This window comes from Struthio camelus, chromosome 12 (genome assembly GCF_040807025.1).
Source record: "Struthio camelus isolate bStrCam1 chromosome 12, bStrCam1.hap1, whole genome shotgun sequence".
In the NCBI taxonomy this organism is placed as follows: Eukaryota; Metazoa; Chordata; class Aves; order Struthioniformes; family Struthionidae; genus Struthio; species Struthio camelus.
Genome location: NC_090953.1, coordinates 26,569,184 through 26,584,193, shown reverse-complemented (window position 1 = coordinate 26,584,193; position 15,010 = coordinate 26,569,184). Strand labels below are relative to the sequence as shown.

The window sequence follows — 15,010 nt, the reverse complement described above, 5'->3', positions numbered from 1 at the left end:
CCACATAGGACGCCTCCCTTCCCATCACAGAAGCACGTGCATCTCAGCTCTGGCCCCGTGGGAAAAACATGCCCCTGAGAAGAAAATCCATCCGTCCCCAGAGGAGAGCATGTCTCTGTCAGGAAAGGTGTGAGCCTGTGTGGCTGGGAAAGGAGAGAGGGGGTTTGCACGCGCCCTGGCGACTCTGGGGGGAAGCTGAGGATGACTAGAGGGATGGAGGGTTCACCGGGCACGCTGTTCAGCTGGAGGGACTGTGGCTGTGAGGCTTTGTCCAGGGCTGGAGCCTGGTCGCTCCAGGCAGCCCAAAAGGGGACAGGTGCCCCATAGTTGGCAGGATTCGAACCTGCGCAGGGAAACCCCCATGCGTTTCACGTCCATCGCCTTCCCCACTCGGCCACAGCTTCCTGCCCCAAACCTCTCAGCAGCAGTGATCACGTGCCCTGTGCAATGTCGTCCGGCCTGCTGCGAGTTCCAGGGCCAGGCTGCACTAGGGGGATGGGGGGGGGGGGAGTTCTCCTTTGCACTCTTTGGACACACCACAGCTGGGCACGCACAGACCCACAGACGAGCACATTCAGACGTGGGCAGCAGGCAGGAACATGAGGGCTGCAATACACCCCAACAGAGGCACCACACCTGGGACTCCAGGGGAAGTGTCTCACTTACCTCCCAGTGCCTGCTGTGGAGTGAGGCGGACTGGACAGAAGGTGCCACCAGATGCCCAGCCCTGGGGAGGAAGCAGAGCTGGGGAAATCCTGGAGCTTCACCTGCCTCCCCAAAGTGCAGCGTCTTTTCTCCCTGTCTGCCTGTGAGGGCTGGGGGCTCTAAGCCCTGGGCTTGGGACCTGCACTGTGAAGGAGAAGTGCCTGCATGCAGGGTTTGAGAAGCCCTGAGAAGCGTAACCCCAGGGTTACGCCCTGCACCTGGTTATCAGGGTGACACCTGCAGCAGCAGCCCCCAGCACCTGGTTATCAGGGTGACACCTGGGATATGCTGACACCAGGGCATCGTTTGACTCTCCCTCTGGTATCTCTGTGGCTGGAGGGGAGGAAGAGAAGGGAGCCCCGTGAGGCATCCCGTGATGGTGGAGTGCAAATGTGTCAGGTCTTTAAGACGGGAGGGAAAGCAGAGAGAACAAGAGTAGGAGCTGAAGAGGAAAGACTGCAAGGAACCCAAGGACCTCGGTCCTGAAGTTTTGAGATGGTGGAAAGAGGAAACACACAAACAGCGCTGTCTGCTGGTGTGGCGGTTTGTGTGGATGGTGACCAAAACTCAAGTCAAGAGGCTGATTTTGCCTGAAATCCAATCTACTGCTCCAGGGGTGGGTAGGAGGCATTTCTGTCACTTCCTTGGGCCTGGTGCAGTGTTAGGGGCAGCCACCAGGCTGTCAGGGGGCAGCAAAGGCAGGGCTGCGCCACAAGGGAGGACGAGCTGGGAGCCGCAGGTGAGCACAGCACAGGCAGTGGCAGGGCCCTTGGCAGCTGGTCCCAGCCCCTGCTAGCACACAGCGTTGACATGGGAAGAGGTCTGTTAGTGGGACGTATATATACATCTATGTAATGTGGATTCCTCCAGCAGGGAGGCTTAAACACTCAGTCCGCCCAGTAGCTTGCCCCTGGATTCCTGGCATCCCCAACTGCTGGCACATGGACGTACGAGGCCCCAGAGCCCGCAGCCCCGCTCCAGTTGCTAGTACAGGCACCCTTACACTCACACTCATCCTTACACACACACACAGAGCTCTCAGTCGACCCCACGGTCCCTCTCACAGTTGGCTGGGACTCCCCCGGTCCCTCTGGTACCCAGCTCCCCTGGGGTCTCAACCTTAGAGACACACACACACACACACACACACACACACAGAGACAGACATACACTGAAGTGAGTCTCCCAGTCGACCCTCCCTGGATCCCACGGTCCCTCTGGCAGTCAGCCAGGACTCCCCTCACATGCCCAGTAGCCAGCTCCCCTGTGCTCTCACCCTTGGAGACACACACACATACCTGGCTCCCAGGTCACTTCACCTACTTGCCAGCTAGTCTGGCTTGATGTCTGCTAGCAATTGCACACTCACTTGCGCACCCTCGCTCGCTCCAGTTGCTCATACCCCAGGCACAGGCACCCTCTGACCCACATTCCCGTTCCAGTTTCTGGCAATCAGACCCTCACTTGCTCCAGTTGCTGGCAACGCAGACACAGGGGTCTTCCAGCCACAGGGATCTACCAGCCCCCCTGCCCTGCCCCACCCATTGCTGACACTTAAGTTCACTCATTCTGCTCTCTCCAGCTCCTGGCACCACACACACACAGAGGCCCCTGTGCGCCGTGGTCTGACTGCGGTTCATGGCACTTAGACCTCCACGCAAACACAAGCATGCAGAATAGGAAATACAGAAAGGAATTTACGAAGCTAGGACATACTGTGCTGATCAGAGGCAAGACGCGGCCAGAGAAGCGTACTGAGCAGCCCCATTCACGCTCAGCCAGCCCCTCTTTGTCCTCATATCCCTCTATCTTCCCACATTTATTCCTCCCCAAATCACCTTCCTTTGCCTTTGGTTCCTCCCCTGAAAATCCCACGTTACATCTTATGCAATCCCCAAATGCTCTTCCCCTGCATCCCAGAACGTGCCCTGTACCTCCAGACAGAACCTCCCCTCTGGGCAAAAGGTGTCCCAGAGATCCACTCCTGTTGACTCATCGTGATGGGTTTCACACCTGGCCAATGGGGTTGATGCTGTCCTGGGAAAGCCCGGGGAGGAGCCCAGACAGGGTGTCCCTTCTCTCAGTAGGCAGGCTGTCTGGGTTCCCTCACCTGCCATTGTGCCTCGGCACTCTTCTGTGCTTGTGGAAACGAGCCACTGATGGGCTGATTGCTTTCCTGTGATAGGCCTGGGAGTAGCTGGGGCAAGGTACTATTCGGGTTCCCCAACCAGCCAATGACTCCCTGCACTCCTTTGTGTGTGGGGGGGGTGAGCTTTGATCACATAACCTAAGAATATCAAGCCTACTCTCAGTCTCAGCTTGTGAAAACCATGGGTTCACCGTGCAATATTTAGATGGATCAACACATCAGAGCAACAAGGGCCTAAGAGTGACATGGACGACTTAATTTTGTCTCTCACTGACTGAAATGGAGTTAGAGCACCTTCACGGGTCTCTCCACTGCACGGGACCGTGCAGCGTTTGTTTCCTCCACCTGCAATAACAGTGGCACCCAAAGCTGCCTGGCGTAAGCTGTAAGTGGGGAGGGAGGGAAACAAGCCCATTTTTCAGGCGAGGTTTAAGCTCGCTGTGCCCTCTGCACCACTGCTCTCAAGGTGGTCACACCCTCACAGATTCCTCCACTGCCTTACAGGTAAGGCTGTTTTCTCCCAGACAGTTGCTCACCTCCGCTATGCAGGAAAAGGCATCCACAGTGATATTTTTCCTTCCCCTTGCGTCAGCCTGAGAGGAAGCAGTGCCCAGCTCTGCGCTCCTCTGGTTCCTGCACATGCAGGAGGCCTGGGTTTCCTTCCCACCCAGGAAGACTATGGGCTCCGTGGGGAGGGGGCGCACCTCTGGGCCCCAGGCCAGAGAGCCTGGACACCGTGTTGAACACAGCTGTGGGGACACCGCGTTGGACACAGCTGCCAGTCAGCTCACCAGCAAGGCCAAGGAGCCCTGACACGCCTGCACGGCAGGTGGGCCTGGAAGGCACATCTGAAGCAGAGCTTTGTCAAGGCAGAGAAGTCCAGGGCCCTGGGAAAGAGGGCACTGCCAGGAAAGCACCTGGGAATCGTTGCTCTAGCCTGCACCAGTTCCTTCCTAACATCACTTAACTCCTGCCTTCCTCTGCCCTCCCTGCTCCTACTTCCTCCAGCACTGGTTTGCACTAAAGCACCACAGCTGCTGTCTTTGGTGAGCACAGGGCAGTTTGCAAGAGACAGAGCCAGTCCCTGAGTCCTTCCAGGTGATGGGGCTTTCCCCCTTGGCAGGGTGCCCTGCCACAACACAGTCATGTGGGGCAGCAAAGGGCCAGCAGGGTTGACTTGGTTTGGGGCTTCCTCCTTCCCTTGCTGCGGACTGAAATGGAGGTGCCCAAAACGTCCTTGGGATGGCAGCAAGAGAGCATCCATTGGGCTCAGGGGTCACTCTAGCGCAGCTCTTCAGGCTTGGCCTGGGCAGCGGCTCTGAGGAAGTATGTCAGCAGCAGGTCACCAGCAGAGGTGGAACCTGCCTCTCCAGGGCAGAAAGCCACCGGGGGCTCCCAGGGCTCACCAAGCCTGCACAAGGAAAGCACTGTGTGCAGGAGAGGCATGTGACTCCAGGTGGAGGGGAGCCTTTTCCTGGCTAGGAGAGCATCAGACACTCATCCACTCGTTGGGAAGCAAGCGCTCCCAGCACAATGCAGGCAGGCAGGCTGCCCCCTGGCTCTGGGGTTTCTGTCCTCCCCTGCAGAGGCAGCTCAGTTGGGCAAACACAAACTCCCCGCTTTCCCCTGGGTCTGTGCCAGGCAGGAGATGGTGTCATAAGGGCAAACCAAGGCGGCTTCAGCCCGGGCCCACGGCCTTGGGGCTTCCCGGGGGAGACTTTTTTCCTCTGTGGGACCAGGCCCAGGCAGGAGGAATGGCAACCCCCCGAGCCCAAGAGCTGGCACGGTCAGTGCCTGGGAGTGGCAGGGAGGGCCCTGCCATCTCCCCACAAAGCTGCTGGGGGGAGCAGAGTGGCGCAGCGGAAGCGTGCTGGGCCCATAACCCAGAGGTCGATGGATCGAAACCATCCTCTGCTATGGCCCTTTTGCCCCACCCCGCTCCCTGAGAGGTGGGGCCTCTCACTTTGGGCACGTGCACCAGCACTCCCCGCAGTGCTGCGCTCCAGGTCTCTGGCCAGGGCTGGTTGGTGGCTGTGCCACTCCTCAGCCCCTTGTCTGTGCTCCTCCTGCGTTCTCCTTTGCTTTCTCAGCATCTTCTCCCACCTTCTCCTTTGCTTTCTTAGCATCCAGGCCTCCAAAAGTGCCCCCGAGGGGCAGAGACTGCTGTGGTTCACAGGCAGTGGACCACAGAGAGGTCCCCCCACAAGAGTGTGGGTGTCCTGGGCACAAAGCTGTTTCTCCCTTCCCTTCAGGGAGCTAAATCCACAGCTTCCTGATGGCAGGACCCTGCCCTTGCCTTTGTTGAACTTCAGGAGGTTCTTCTCCGCCCAGCTCTCCAGCCTGTCCTGGTCCCTCAGAATGGCAGCACTGCCTTCTGGTGTGTCAGCCACTCCCCCACAGTTTAGTATCCTCAGCGAACTTGCTGCGGGTGCACTCTGTGCCTTCGTCCAGGTCATCGATGAATACGTTGAACAGGACTGGACCCAGGACTGACCCCTGCGGGACAGCGTGAGCTACAGGCCTCTGTGCCACTGACCACAACCCTCTGAGCTCGGCCATCCAGCCAGTCCTCAGGCCACCTCACTGTCCACTCATCCAATCCACACTTGCTGAGTTTACCTATGAGAAAGTGATGGGAGACAGTGTCAGAAGCCTTGCTGAAGTGCAGGGAGACAGCGTCCATGGGGATGCTCTGCCCTCATCTACCCAGCCAGTCAGGCCATCAGAGAAGGTCAAGCATGATTTCCCTTTGGTGAACCCGTGCTGACTACTCCTGATCACCTCCTTGTCCTCCACATGCTCAGTGAGGACCTCCAGGATGTAGTTGAAGAAGCCCTTCTGGTTGTCCTTGGCATCCCTTGCCAGATTTCATTCCAACTGGGCCTTAGCCTTCCTCGTCGCATCCCTGCACACTCTGACAACGTCCCTGTATTCCTCCCAAGTGGCCTGTCCCCTTTTCCACATTCTGTAGACTTCCTTCTTCTGTTGGAGTTCTGCCAGGAGCTCCTTGCTCATCCATGCAGGTCTCCTGCCCACTTTGCTGGACTTCCTACTCAAGAGGGATGCACCCGTCTTGAGCCTGGAGGAAACGATGCTTGAATATTAACCGGCTCTCCTGGACCCCTCTTCCTGCTAGGGCCCTACCCCATGAGATTCCCCTGAGGAGGTCCCTGAAGAGGCCAAAGTTAGCTCTCCTGAAGTCCAGGGTTGTGATCTGACTTATATTACTTATTGCCCTGCTTCCTCCTCGTAGGAGCCTGAACTCCACTACAGCCAAGGCTGCCCCCAGCCTTCACAGATCCAACCAGGCCTCCTTTGTTTGTTAGCACAAGGTCAAGCAGCACACCTCTCCTTGTTGGCGTCTCCACCACCTGTGTCAAGAAGTTATCATCAGTGCTCTGCAGGACCCTCCTCGACTGTTTGTGCCTAGCTGTGCTCTCTTCCCAGCAGATGTCAGGGTGGTTGAAGTCTCCCGGGAGAACCAGGGCCTCTGATCGTGAGGCTACTTCCAGCTGTCTGTAGAAGGCCCCATTGACTACTTCTTCCTGATCAGGTGGCCTGTAGTAAACCCCCACAACAGTGTCACCCATGTTAGCCTGCCCTTTAATCCTTACCCATAAGCTCTCAGCTTGCTCTTCATCCACCCCGAGGCAGAGCTCCAGACATTCTAGTTGCTCCCTCACATAAAGAGTAACTCCACAGCACCTCGCCTTCCTAGCCTGTCTTTCCTAAAAAGTGCATAGCCATCCATGACAGCATTCCAGTCACGTGAGCTATCGCACCACGTCTCTGTAACTGCAACGAGATCCTGGCCCTGCAACCGCACACAGATCTCTAATTCTTCCTGCCGATTCCCCATGCCGCGTGCATTGGTGTACAGGCATTTCAGAGAGCCAAATGGGGCATGCAGGCTTCTCAGGAGAGGTGCAAGAGGATGCTCCATAGCCATGTCCCGCGCTGTGCCCCTGGCTGCATGCACCCGCTGGAGGCATCCTGACGTGAGCAGTGTTTTACTGACTATCCTGTCTCTATAACACTCCCCTTCCCCCATCTTGCCTAGTTTAAAGCCCTCCTTGCCAGGCTGGTCAACCTGTTGGCAAAGACACGCATGCCCCACTTGGTGAGGTGGATCCCAGCTCTCTCCATCAGCTCTCTCCATCAGATCTTCAAACAGGGTCCCACGGTCATAGAAACCAAAACCCTGCTGCCAACACCAGCGGTGCAGCCAGTTAACTCAGTGAGCATTGAAGCCGTGTGGAGCAGGTGCCCAGAGAAGTTTGGACTCTCCTTCCGTGGAGAGCAAATTCAAAATGTGTCAGGGCCAGGCACTGAGCGACCGGCTCCAGCTTTGGCACTAGTCCTGCTTTGAGCGGGCAGTTGAATTAGAGGCCTCCAGAGATCCCTTCCAGTCTGTCTCGTTCCACGAATTCCCAGCTCCCAGAGAGCGCTGCACTCTCCTCCCTCCTCTGCACCACGGCAGCAAGTGAGCCTCTTCCCCACAGGAACTGGAGCTCAGTCGTTGCTCAGCGCTTGGCTCATGTCCTGTCCTTTCTCTTTGACTCCCCAGCCCCTTTCCCTCCCCACACACACTCCTTCAGACTGCCACAGCCTCCCCCTGGGGGTTACTGTGGTAGAGCCCTCCCTACGCAGCCCTCCAGTCCCCAACCAAGGCAGAAGGAAGCCCTCTTGCTTCCCCAGGAACTGGCCATGGGGCGGCATTGCGGGCAAAGTCTTTGGCTTCTCAGTTCATCAGCCTTCAAAGCGCGTGGGTGTGACGCGCCACTAGAGGGGTGTCTGGGATTCTTTCGGATTCCCGAGTTAGCTGCGCTGAACCGGGGAGATTGTCATTTGTCAAGGGTGAGAATTTATTAGAGATGGGAGGTTATAACAAAGCTAAAAGTGCAGTGTAGTATAGCGAGAAATATAACAGAACTGAAAGTACATATACTTATCAGAGCTGTACGGTTAAATCACGGGTGCACGGTGGTACGGTGACCGCTCTCGCCCCTCACGGGCCACCCCTCCGGTACAGTTTTCCCCGGATTCTCCTCACCACGCTGTTGACATTAGGGGCATCCCCACTGACGGGTGGGTCCTCGGGTCTGCAGGCCAGCGGACCATGGGTCCAAGTCCGCAACAAACCCATGGGGCTTCCTCTCTTTTACACCCAGTCGAAACAACGCCAGCCCACAGGTATACAAAAGCTGTATGGCTCTAGTCAATAGCAGAGTGCATACCAACAGGTAACCTCGTGCCCAGCCCAGCCCTCGTACCCAGCATGGGTAGCAATTGTTGGTAACGGTACGCCCAGTAACAGGTCGTTCTGTGGGGGATGGCTCCACAGCCCCTAGATGTTTGTGGTGTGGGTCTGCGGTGTCACTTCTCCTTCATGTGGTCTTGTCAATCATGGGGTGGTTAGAGGGTGTGCCCCCAGGGTGCAGCAACCCCACAGCCATGGTGCACCTGGGGTTCGCTAACTCCTGGGGAGCACCCCAGAGCAAACCCCTCTTCTATGGGCTACACCATCCGGAGTCCCACACTTGCCTGTGTGGCGCCTGCCGGTGGGAAAGACATGCGTACTCTTGCCATGACTCAGGAGCACCGTGACAGCATGTTGGCTTGTCCAGAGCAAGAATACAGAGCTCAGGTGTGCTGAAATCAAATCACAGCTCCAAGTCACACTTTTCTCTCCATTCCCAGGGAGAGAAAGACACCTATATTCTCCAAGGGCAGAGCTGGATTTTTCTGAGTCACTGCGCTGAGTTTCTGGGTTCTTGGAGAGCAGTGGGAGGGTGGCCTTGGGAGACTGTTCAATGAGACCACGGGGCTATGCTGGGCCCTCTTTCTGCCTGCTCCTGGCACTGCTGAGCAGAGAGAGGGACCCCCTCTGTCACAGCCCTGAGGGCACTGATAGGCTTCAGTGCCCTGACCAGCCTCAGCTCGGACCTCCCCCCCCCACCACCATGCACCCTCTTCCTGTGGGCCCAGGAGCCCCATTTAAGCTCAGCCCTAGGCCTTTCCTCTGGCTGCGCTATGTTGTGGGAGTACTAGTCTCTGGCTCTGTCACGGCCATGTCCCTGCCTAGCCATGGACCCCATTGATCTGGACACTGACCCGCGGTCTGACGTCCCAGCCTGACCTCAGACCTGCCTTTTCACCATGGACCTGCCTGGTGATCACTGGACTGCGTCTGACCCTCACCACCCTTGCCAGACCCGATTCTGACCCTGACCCTGAGCTGCAGATTTACTTCCCAGCTTGACCTCGGACCTGCCTCATCACCAGGTGAACTTCCCTGGTGATCTGTACTCTTTGCTGAGCCTCGCTAGCATCTCCAGGCCTGCCCTGTTTGCCTGGCTTGGTGGCGGTGGGAAGGGACCCTGGCAGGCAAGGTCCTTGCCCAGCCAGTCGTGTTATCGCACCCGGCTCCCCATCCCTTAGGGATCAGCCGGCGCTTGCTGCTCCCGGACACTCAGGCTCCTCCTCTAAGAGGCTGGAGCAGCACGGGGTCTGAATGGTGAAAAGCTTTTAAAGAAGCTCTGAAGGTGCCCCTCTCTTTCCACCTTGGTTTTGTCTACAGTACAGGAAAACAGTGACAGATACCGCACAAAAAGCCACTTCTTGGAAGCTGTTCCCCTCCATTTCTTGGTTCTGCAGAGTGGCCTGCAGTGCTCCAGCTGTTGTATATTCAGCTGCAGAGAGCCTAACGGAGCTGGCCCCTGACCTGCCACCATGGTGCCTGTGTCAAGGGGTCCGGTGGCCTCCCACTTGCATAACCAGGGGGGCACCCAGACCCACATCCTGAGGCAGCAGGAGGTCAGTAAGCCCTCAGTTTCCTGTCGGCTAGCGGAGATGTTTGAGGCTAGCAGAGCATATTTTGTGCATGCGCAAGTCAGGGCTTGTCTGAAAGCGTGGCTCACTCGCTTGCTCACCCAGCGCACGGTGTTTGGCCCTGCAGAAAAGCCAGCTGGACAGGAAAGCGCCCTGCAGAGGCGAAAGCCGCTCTGTTTCTGGCCATGTCCTCTCTCTGCTTCCCTCGTGCTTTCTCCGGTGCTTATGTGGGCCCATGATGAGTGCAGCTTCACGGAGCTGCACCGGGAGAAAGTAACTCCCCACGTAAATCAATGGTTCCCAACCAGCATCACCCTCTACACCAGCTCCCTGTCAGGAGAGTGTCAGAGCCAGCGTGAGGGACAAGGTGGGATTGGGACAGAGGGGCATGTGGCCATCCCTTTCAGCAGCAGCTACTTGTGGGACTGGCACAGCCGTAGCATGGCCTTATCCCGTAATAGCAGGGCTCACCGTTTCAGGAGTCGCTAGTGATAATCGCTCTCGTTGAGCCAAGCTTGCCTGTACAGTCTCTGCAAGCGTGTGCGTGTGTGTGTGCGCGCGCGCATGGGTGGGCGGGGGCAGGAGGTGGGGAGGGGGCCTTGGCAGTGTTCCTTTACAGTGCAAGAAGGGAGATGTGCCCACAGGCTCCATTTGCACCCCAAGCTGTGTGGGGAGGGGATGGCCACACAGGAAAACCCAGAGCCAGGCGGGGGGGCTGTCCATGGTGCCTAATCTACACTCCCGGCCCTAACACACTGCCCCCGCCCACCCAGAGCATCCAGGGGGCTGGGACATTTCTGAGGCAGGAAAAGGTGGCCCTGAGAGGCCCCGCATGGGCAGCTCTGTGGCACCAGCAGAGAGGGCACCCCAAGGCTGGTGGTCTGAGCCCACCGCAGGACGCCGTCCTGCTGGCAGCGGAGCTGGGGAGGTGGTGCTTCCTGACCCACCAGGTTCTGCCCAGCTTGCCCTTCCCCAGCCCCCAGCCAGGCTGGCTTTGGAGGCGGGCAGGAAGAGGAGAGCAGGGGCAGAACTGGGGCCAGCAGGAAGGCTGTGGGGCAGCGGGCACTTCTGTGCCTGAGATGAGCACAGCTGCCTGCCAAGCAGCTGGTCTGCGCTTGACTCCTGGCCATGATAACCTCCACCCTCAGCAGCTCTGCCGCTTCAGTGCCTTCCATGTGCTTTTGCCAAGGCAGGCATTGCTGAAGGAGGAGGGGGCCTGTCTCTCCTGGGCTCTGTGGGGTGCCCCACCGTGGCTGTGCATGCAGGGAGGCTGCAACAAGGGGAGTGGCTCCCCTCAGGGGATGAGAGCTTGCTGGAGAAAGCTGAGCTGTGTTCCAGCAGGAACTTCCCTGAAGGAGGTGGAAGGGCCTCTGCAGGCACCTGGAAGAAGAACGTTTTGTCCGTGTTGTCTGGGAACAAAACCTGTCCTGCACTGCTTGGAAGGCAGCTACGCTCACCATTGCACCACCAGCACATGCGGACCCAGGCGTGCCTCCTGCTCCCCACAGCTCATGAACTGGCTCTGCCTCCTCCTTCCAGCCCCCCTGCACACACATTTCCTCCTCTCACAGTCTCTCCAGGCTCTTCCCCATCACCTCAAAACCCTCACACCTGGGGTGGGGGGGGAGGCCGGAGCTGGGCCATGGCTTCCTTGCAGTCTTTCCCCTTCCACTCCTACTCCTGGGCTCTCTGCTTTCTCTTCCTTCTTATACACCTGACACATTTCCTCTCCACCATCACTGGATGCCTCACACTGCTCCCTTCCTTTTCTCCCCTCCCGCCATGGGGATGCCGGAGGGAGAGTGAAACCATCCTCCAGCATCAGCATATCCCAGAGGCCAGCCTGACAACCAGGCACTGGGAGCTGCAGCCATCGCCCTGGCACCATGTCTCTCAAGGCCTCTCCAGCACTGGCTGCAGGGGCCTCTGGTGCCTGACTGCGTGGTGTCCACAGAGTGGAAAGGACATGCCCCAGCACAGCCTGGCCCTCAAACTCCCCGGGAGCCAGGTGCCACAGCACAGGGCACCCGCTCACTGCTGCAGAGCAGTTTGGGGCAGGTAGTTGTGGCCGAGTGGTGAAGGCGATGGACTAGAAATCCATTGGGGTTTCCCCGCGCAGGTTCGAATCCTGCCAACTACGGGGCGCCATCTCCTTTTGGGCTGCCTGGAAAGGCCACGCTCCAGACCAGCCCTGCGGGTACGGAGGGTCCCTCCAGCTGCGCAGCTGCACAGCAGCACAGCAGCACGTCAAGCCCGGTCACACAGCAAAACACCCACCCTCCCTCTACGGCTCTGCTCGCTCTCCCCCCCCCCCCCCCCAACTTCCTGCAGTCCTGGCAGGCACAACACACCTTTCCCAGGTGCAAAAGGATGAGATGACAAAGGGTGCATTTAGCCTGTTTAGCCTTTAAGCTCCACTTTATGGGAAAAAAGCCGGTGGAAGCCAGACTCAGCGTTAACCGGTGACATTGGGAGACCATCCCTCTTGTGTCACAGACCCTGACCTGTGTGCTAGACAAGGGCAGGAGGTTTCTCTCAGCTCATGCCCTCCAGCTCCCGACAGAGCAGTGGCAACACAGCCCCTGGGAAGGAAGAGGGGCTGCTCTTGCCCTCCCTGGGAGGTGCAGCACCTTAAGGAAAGGGGAAACCCCAAGGGTGTCATGAGGCGAGAGCCCAGAGAACGAGAAGCCGAGACAGGTCCATGCTGGGCTGTCTGTCCCCCACAGCCTTCCCACTGAGGGATGGGGAAGCAGGCCGCCAAGGCACAGGAGAAGCTCCAGGAAGAAAAGCAGCAGTGGAGGGGGCACCTGGAGTTGAACCAGGGACCTCTTGATCTGCAGTCAAATGCTCTCCCACTGAGCTACACCCCCTGCATCATGCACACCACTGCTGGACTCCCCATGCTCACGTCTGCACGCCCAGCCTTGTCCCTCTTGCTTTTGCTTTTTGCCTCCTCTTCCTGGCTGCTCCCCGCTCTGGCGTGTGCATGGGACAGGCAGCCAGCAGCCACAGCCACAAACAGCTGGCCCACACACCAGCTACCTCTTCCTTCGCCCTCACCAACAGGCTCTACCACCTCAGCCTGCACGCAAGCCACGGCTTCCCTGCTGGGAGCTGCGAGCAAGCACAGCCCAGGCAAGGGCAGGGCCCTTGGCAACCAGGCCCCGTCCCACAGTCTCCAAACAGGCTCCACAGTTCCTGGCTTTGCTGTAGCTTTGCCATATTCCTGGCCGGCCCTGCGAGCCCCTGTAGCAAATGCAGGCTGGGCCCTGTTCTCCCAGCCATCGCTGGCTCAAGGCCTCTGACCCTCCTGCATGTCTGCCCTGTGAGCCCTTGTCCCCCTCCTCCTCAGTGCAGCGGGAAGTGACGCTGTGGTAGAGACAACCCGCTCATGATGAGAAGTGGACAAAATCTTCTGTAGCAGCCCAAGGAGGTTTCCAGGTCACAGACTCCCTTTCCTCATGGGGACGTCCAGCTCCCCAGCCTCTGCCACGAGGGCAACATGCTGGGACTCAGGTAACCCCTGGGGGCTTGTGGAGGGAGTCAGGGATGACTGCTTAGCACAGGAGGTGAAAACAGGGACAGGCGAGAAAGCACAAATAGAGCCTCACTGTCCAGGCATACCGCAATGGTGGTAGGAAAGGCAAAGCTTGGCCTGCGTTGGAACTGGCAGGGCACATCAAGGACATAAAGAAGAGCTTTTACCGCTGCAAATGCTGTTGCTACCGCTGTTCACCTTGAGCCTAGCAAGGCCTTTGTCAAGGCCTTGTCTCTCACAGCATCCTTCGAGCCAGACCGGTGAGTTACGGCCTGGAGCCTGACGACGCTAATGTGAGGGGAAAATGGGGTGGACCGTTGGGCTCAAAGGCCTTTACTCAGTGGGAAAAAGGGCCATCTGGCGACTGCTTCCTAGTGGCCTCCCTCAGGGATCAGTCCAGATGCCAAAAAGCTTTAGGCTTTTTATGGGCGACCTGGACAGTGGGACAGAGGGGCCTTTCAGCAGGTTTGTACAGCAGGCCAGACTGGGTTCTGTTCCCTCAGGACAAGTGCAATGGCAACAACCTGGAGAGAGCTAGTGGCAGAGGAAGAGGCTGAGGGTCAGGCCTGCAGCACAGGCCATATGAGGAAGGTTGAAGGCATTGTTTTTGTGGCGCCTGGAGGGGAGAAGGCAAGGAGGGGAGGAGGGGATCACACTGCCGTCTCCCACCAGCTACAGCGGGTTATGGAAAAGGCAGAGCCAAGCTCTCCTCAGAGGTGCACAGCAAAACAGCAAGGGGCACAGTTCCAGGTGCAACCAGGGAGATGTCAACTGTCTCTTTGGAAGAACAAGTCACAGGGAGCACGGCACAGCCCTGGAAGAGGCTGCCCATGGGAGAGTGGCGTCTCCCTTCATTGCAGCGTTCAGAAGCTGGCCGGGCAAGGCCCTGAGCCTCCTGATGTCGCTGGGAAGTTTGGCCTGATTGGAACGGGGCGTTGGCCCAGAGGGCCGCCAGAGATCCCTTGCAACCTGAAACAGTTTGGGCTGCACTGAGTCACGCAGGCCCTGGACCAGCAGCAGAAAGGCAACAGCTTTAAAGGCAGGAGCAGGAGATTGCATAGTGGCACCAGTTGTTTCAGGAAACGTCCCTCAGGAAGGAGGCAGTTGTGGAGGAGCGAGGCCAAAAACCCTGGTATCGCTGGCACGCCTGAAGCCAGGACACCGTCTCCACCCAAGTCAGCAGCACACCGACGCACGTTTCCCTGGAGTTTGGGGGTTTTCCCCGCTCTTCCACGTTACGAGGGCTCCCATGTGTTCCAGGAGGCTGAGTCAAAGCCTATTTGGAATTAAAATGCCTTGAGTGGGCCACTCCATCCACGGCCCAGGAAAAACATCTGTGAGCTTTTGCCTCACTGCTCTGACCCACTCCTAAAAAAGCAGGCCATCCAGGCTTTTGGCCCTGGGATGAACTTGCTAAGGAAAACGGGTCAATTTGGGTGTGGAGTCCCTTTCAGGGAAGGGCACAGGAACCTCTTTGGTCACTGTCCCACGCCTCGGTTCTGCACTCCCCAGTCAGAGCCCCGGGCTGGCAAAGCATGAAGCCCCCGTCAAGTTCTCTAAGGACATACCCATGGAGATCCCCAGGAGTGACTGTCTGCCCTTCCTCCCTTGCAGGGACCTGCCTTGCTCTCTGCCCTCCTCTTCCTCGTCCAGAACCTGCTATCGTTCCCTGGGCCCTAGGCAGTGGAATCTGGCTCTGGTGTGGCCTGACTAGCGCCAGCAATGTCCTCAACTCTGAATACTGGGAATGTTCCCCAAGTTTCCCTGGGGAACGAGGTCAGCCACGC

General features: G+C 58.2%; 3 non-coding genes across 3 annotated transcripts; 2 read left to right on the top strand and 1 right to left on the bottom strand.

Moving 5' to 3' along the window:
* Positions 1-4,699: 4,699 nt before the first annotated feature.
* Positions 4,700-4,771, top strand: TRNAM-CAU (transfer RNA methionine (anticodon CAU)). The gene has a single exon. It is a non-coding gene; the product is annotated as a tRNA-Met (tRNA).
* A 6,972-nt stretch (positions 4,772-11,743) lies between these two features.
* TRNAS-AGA (transfer RNA serine (anticodon AGA)) lies at positions 11,744-11,825 on the top strand. Its single transcript has one exon. It is a non-coding gene; the product is annotated as a tRNA-Ser (tRNA).
* Positions 11,826-12,483: 658 nt separating this feature from the next.
* On the bottom strand, positions 12,484-12,555 carry TRNAC-GCA (transfer RNA cysteine (anticodon GCA)). The gene has a single exon. It is a non-coding gene; the product is annotated as a tRNA-Cys (tRNA).
* Positions 12,556-15,010: the final 2,455 nt, after the last annotated feature.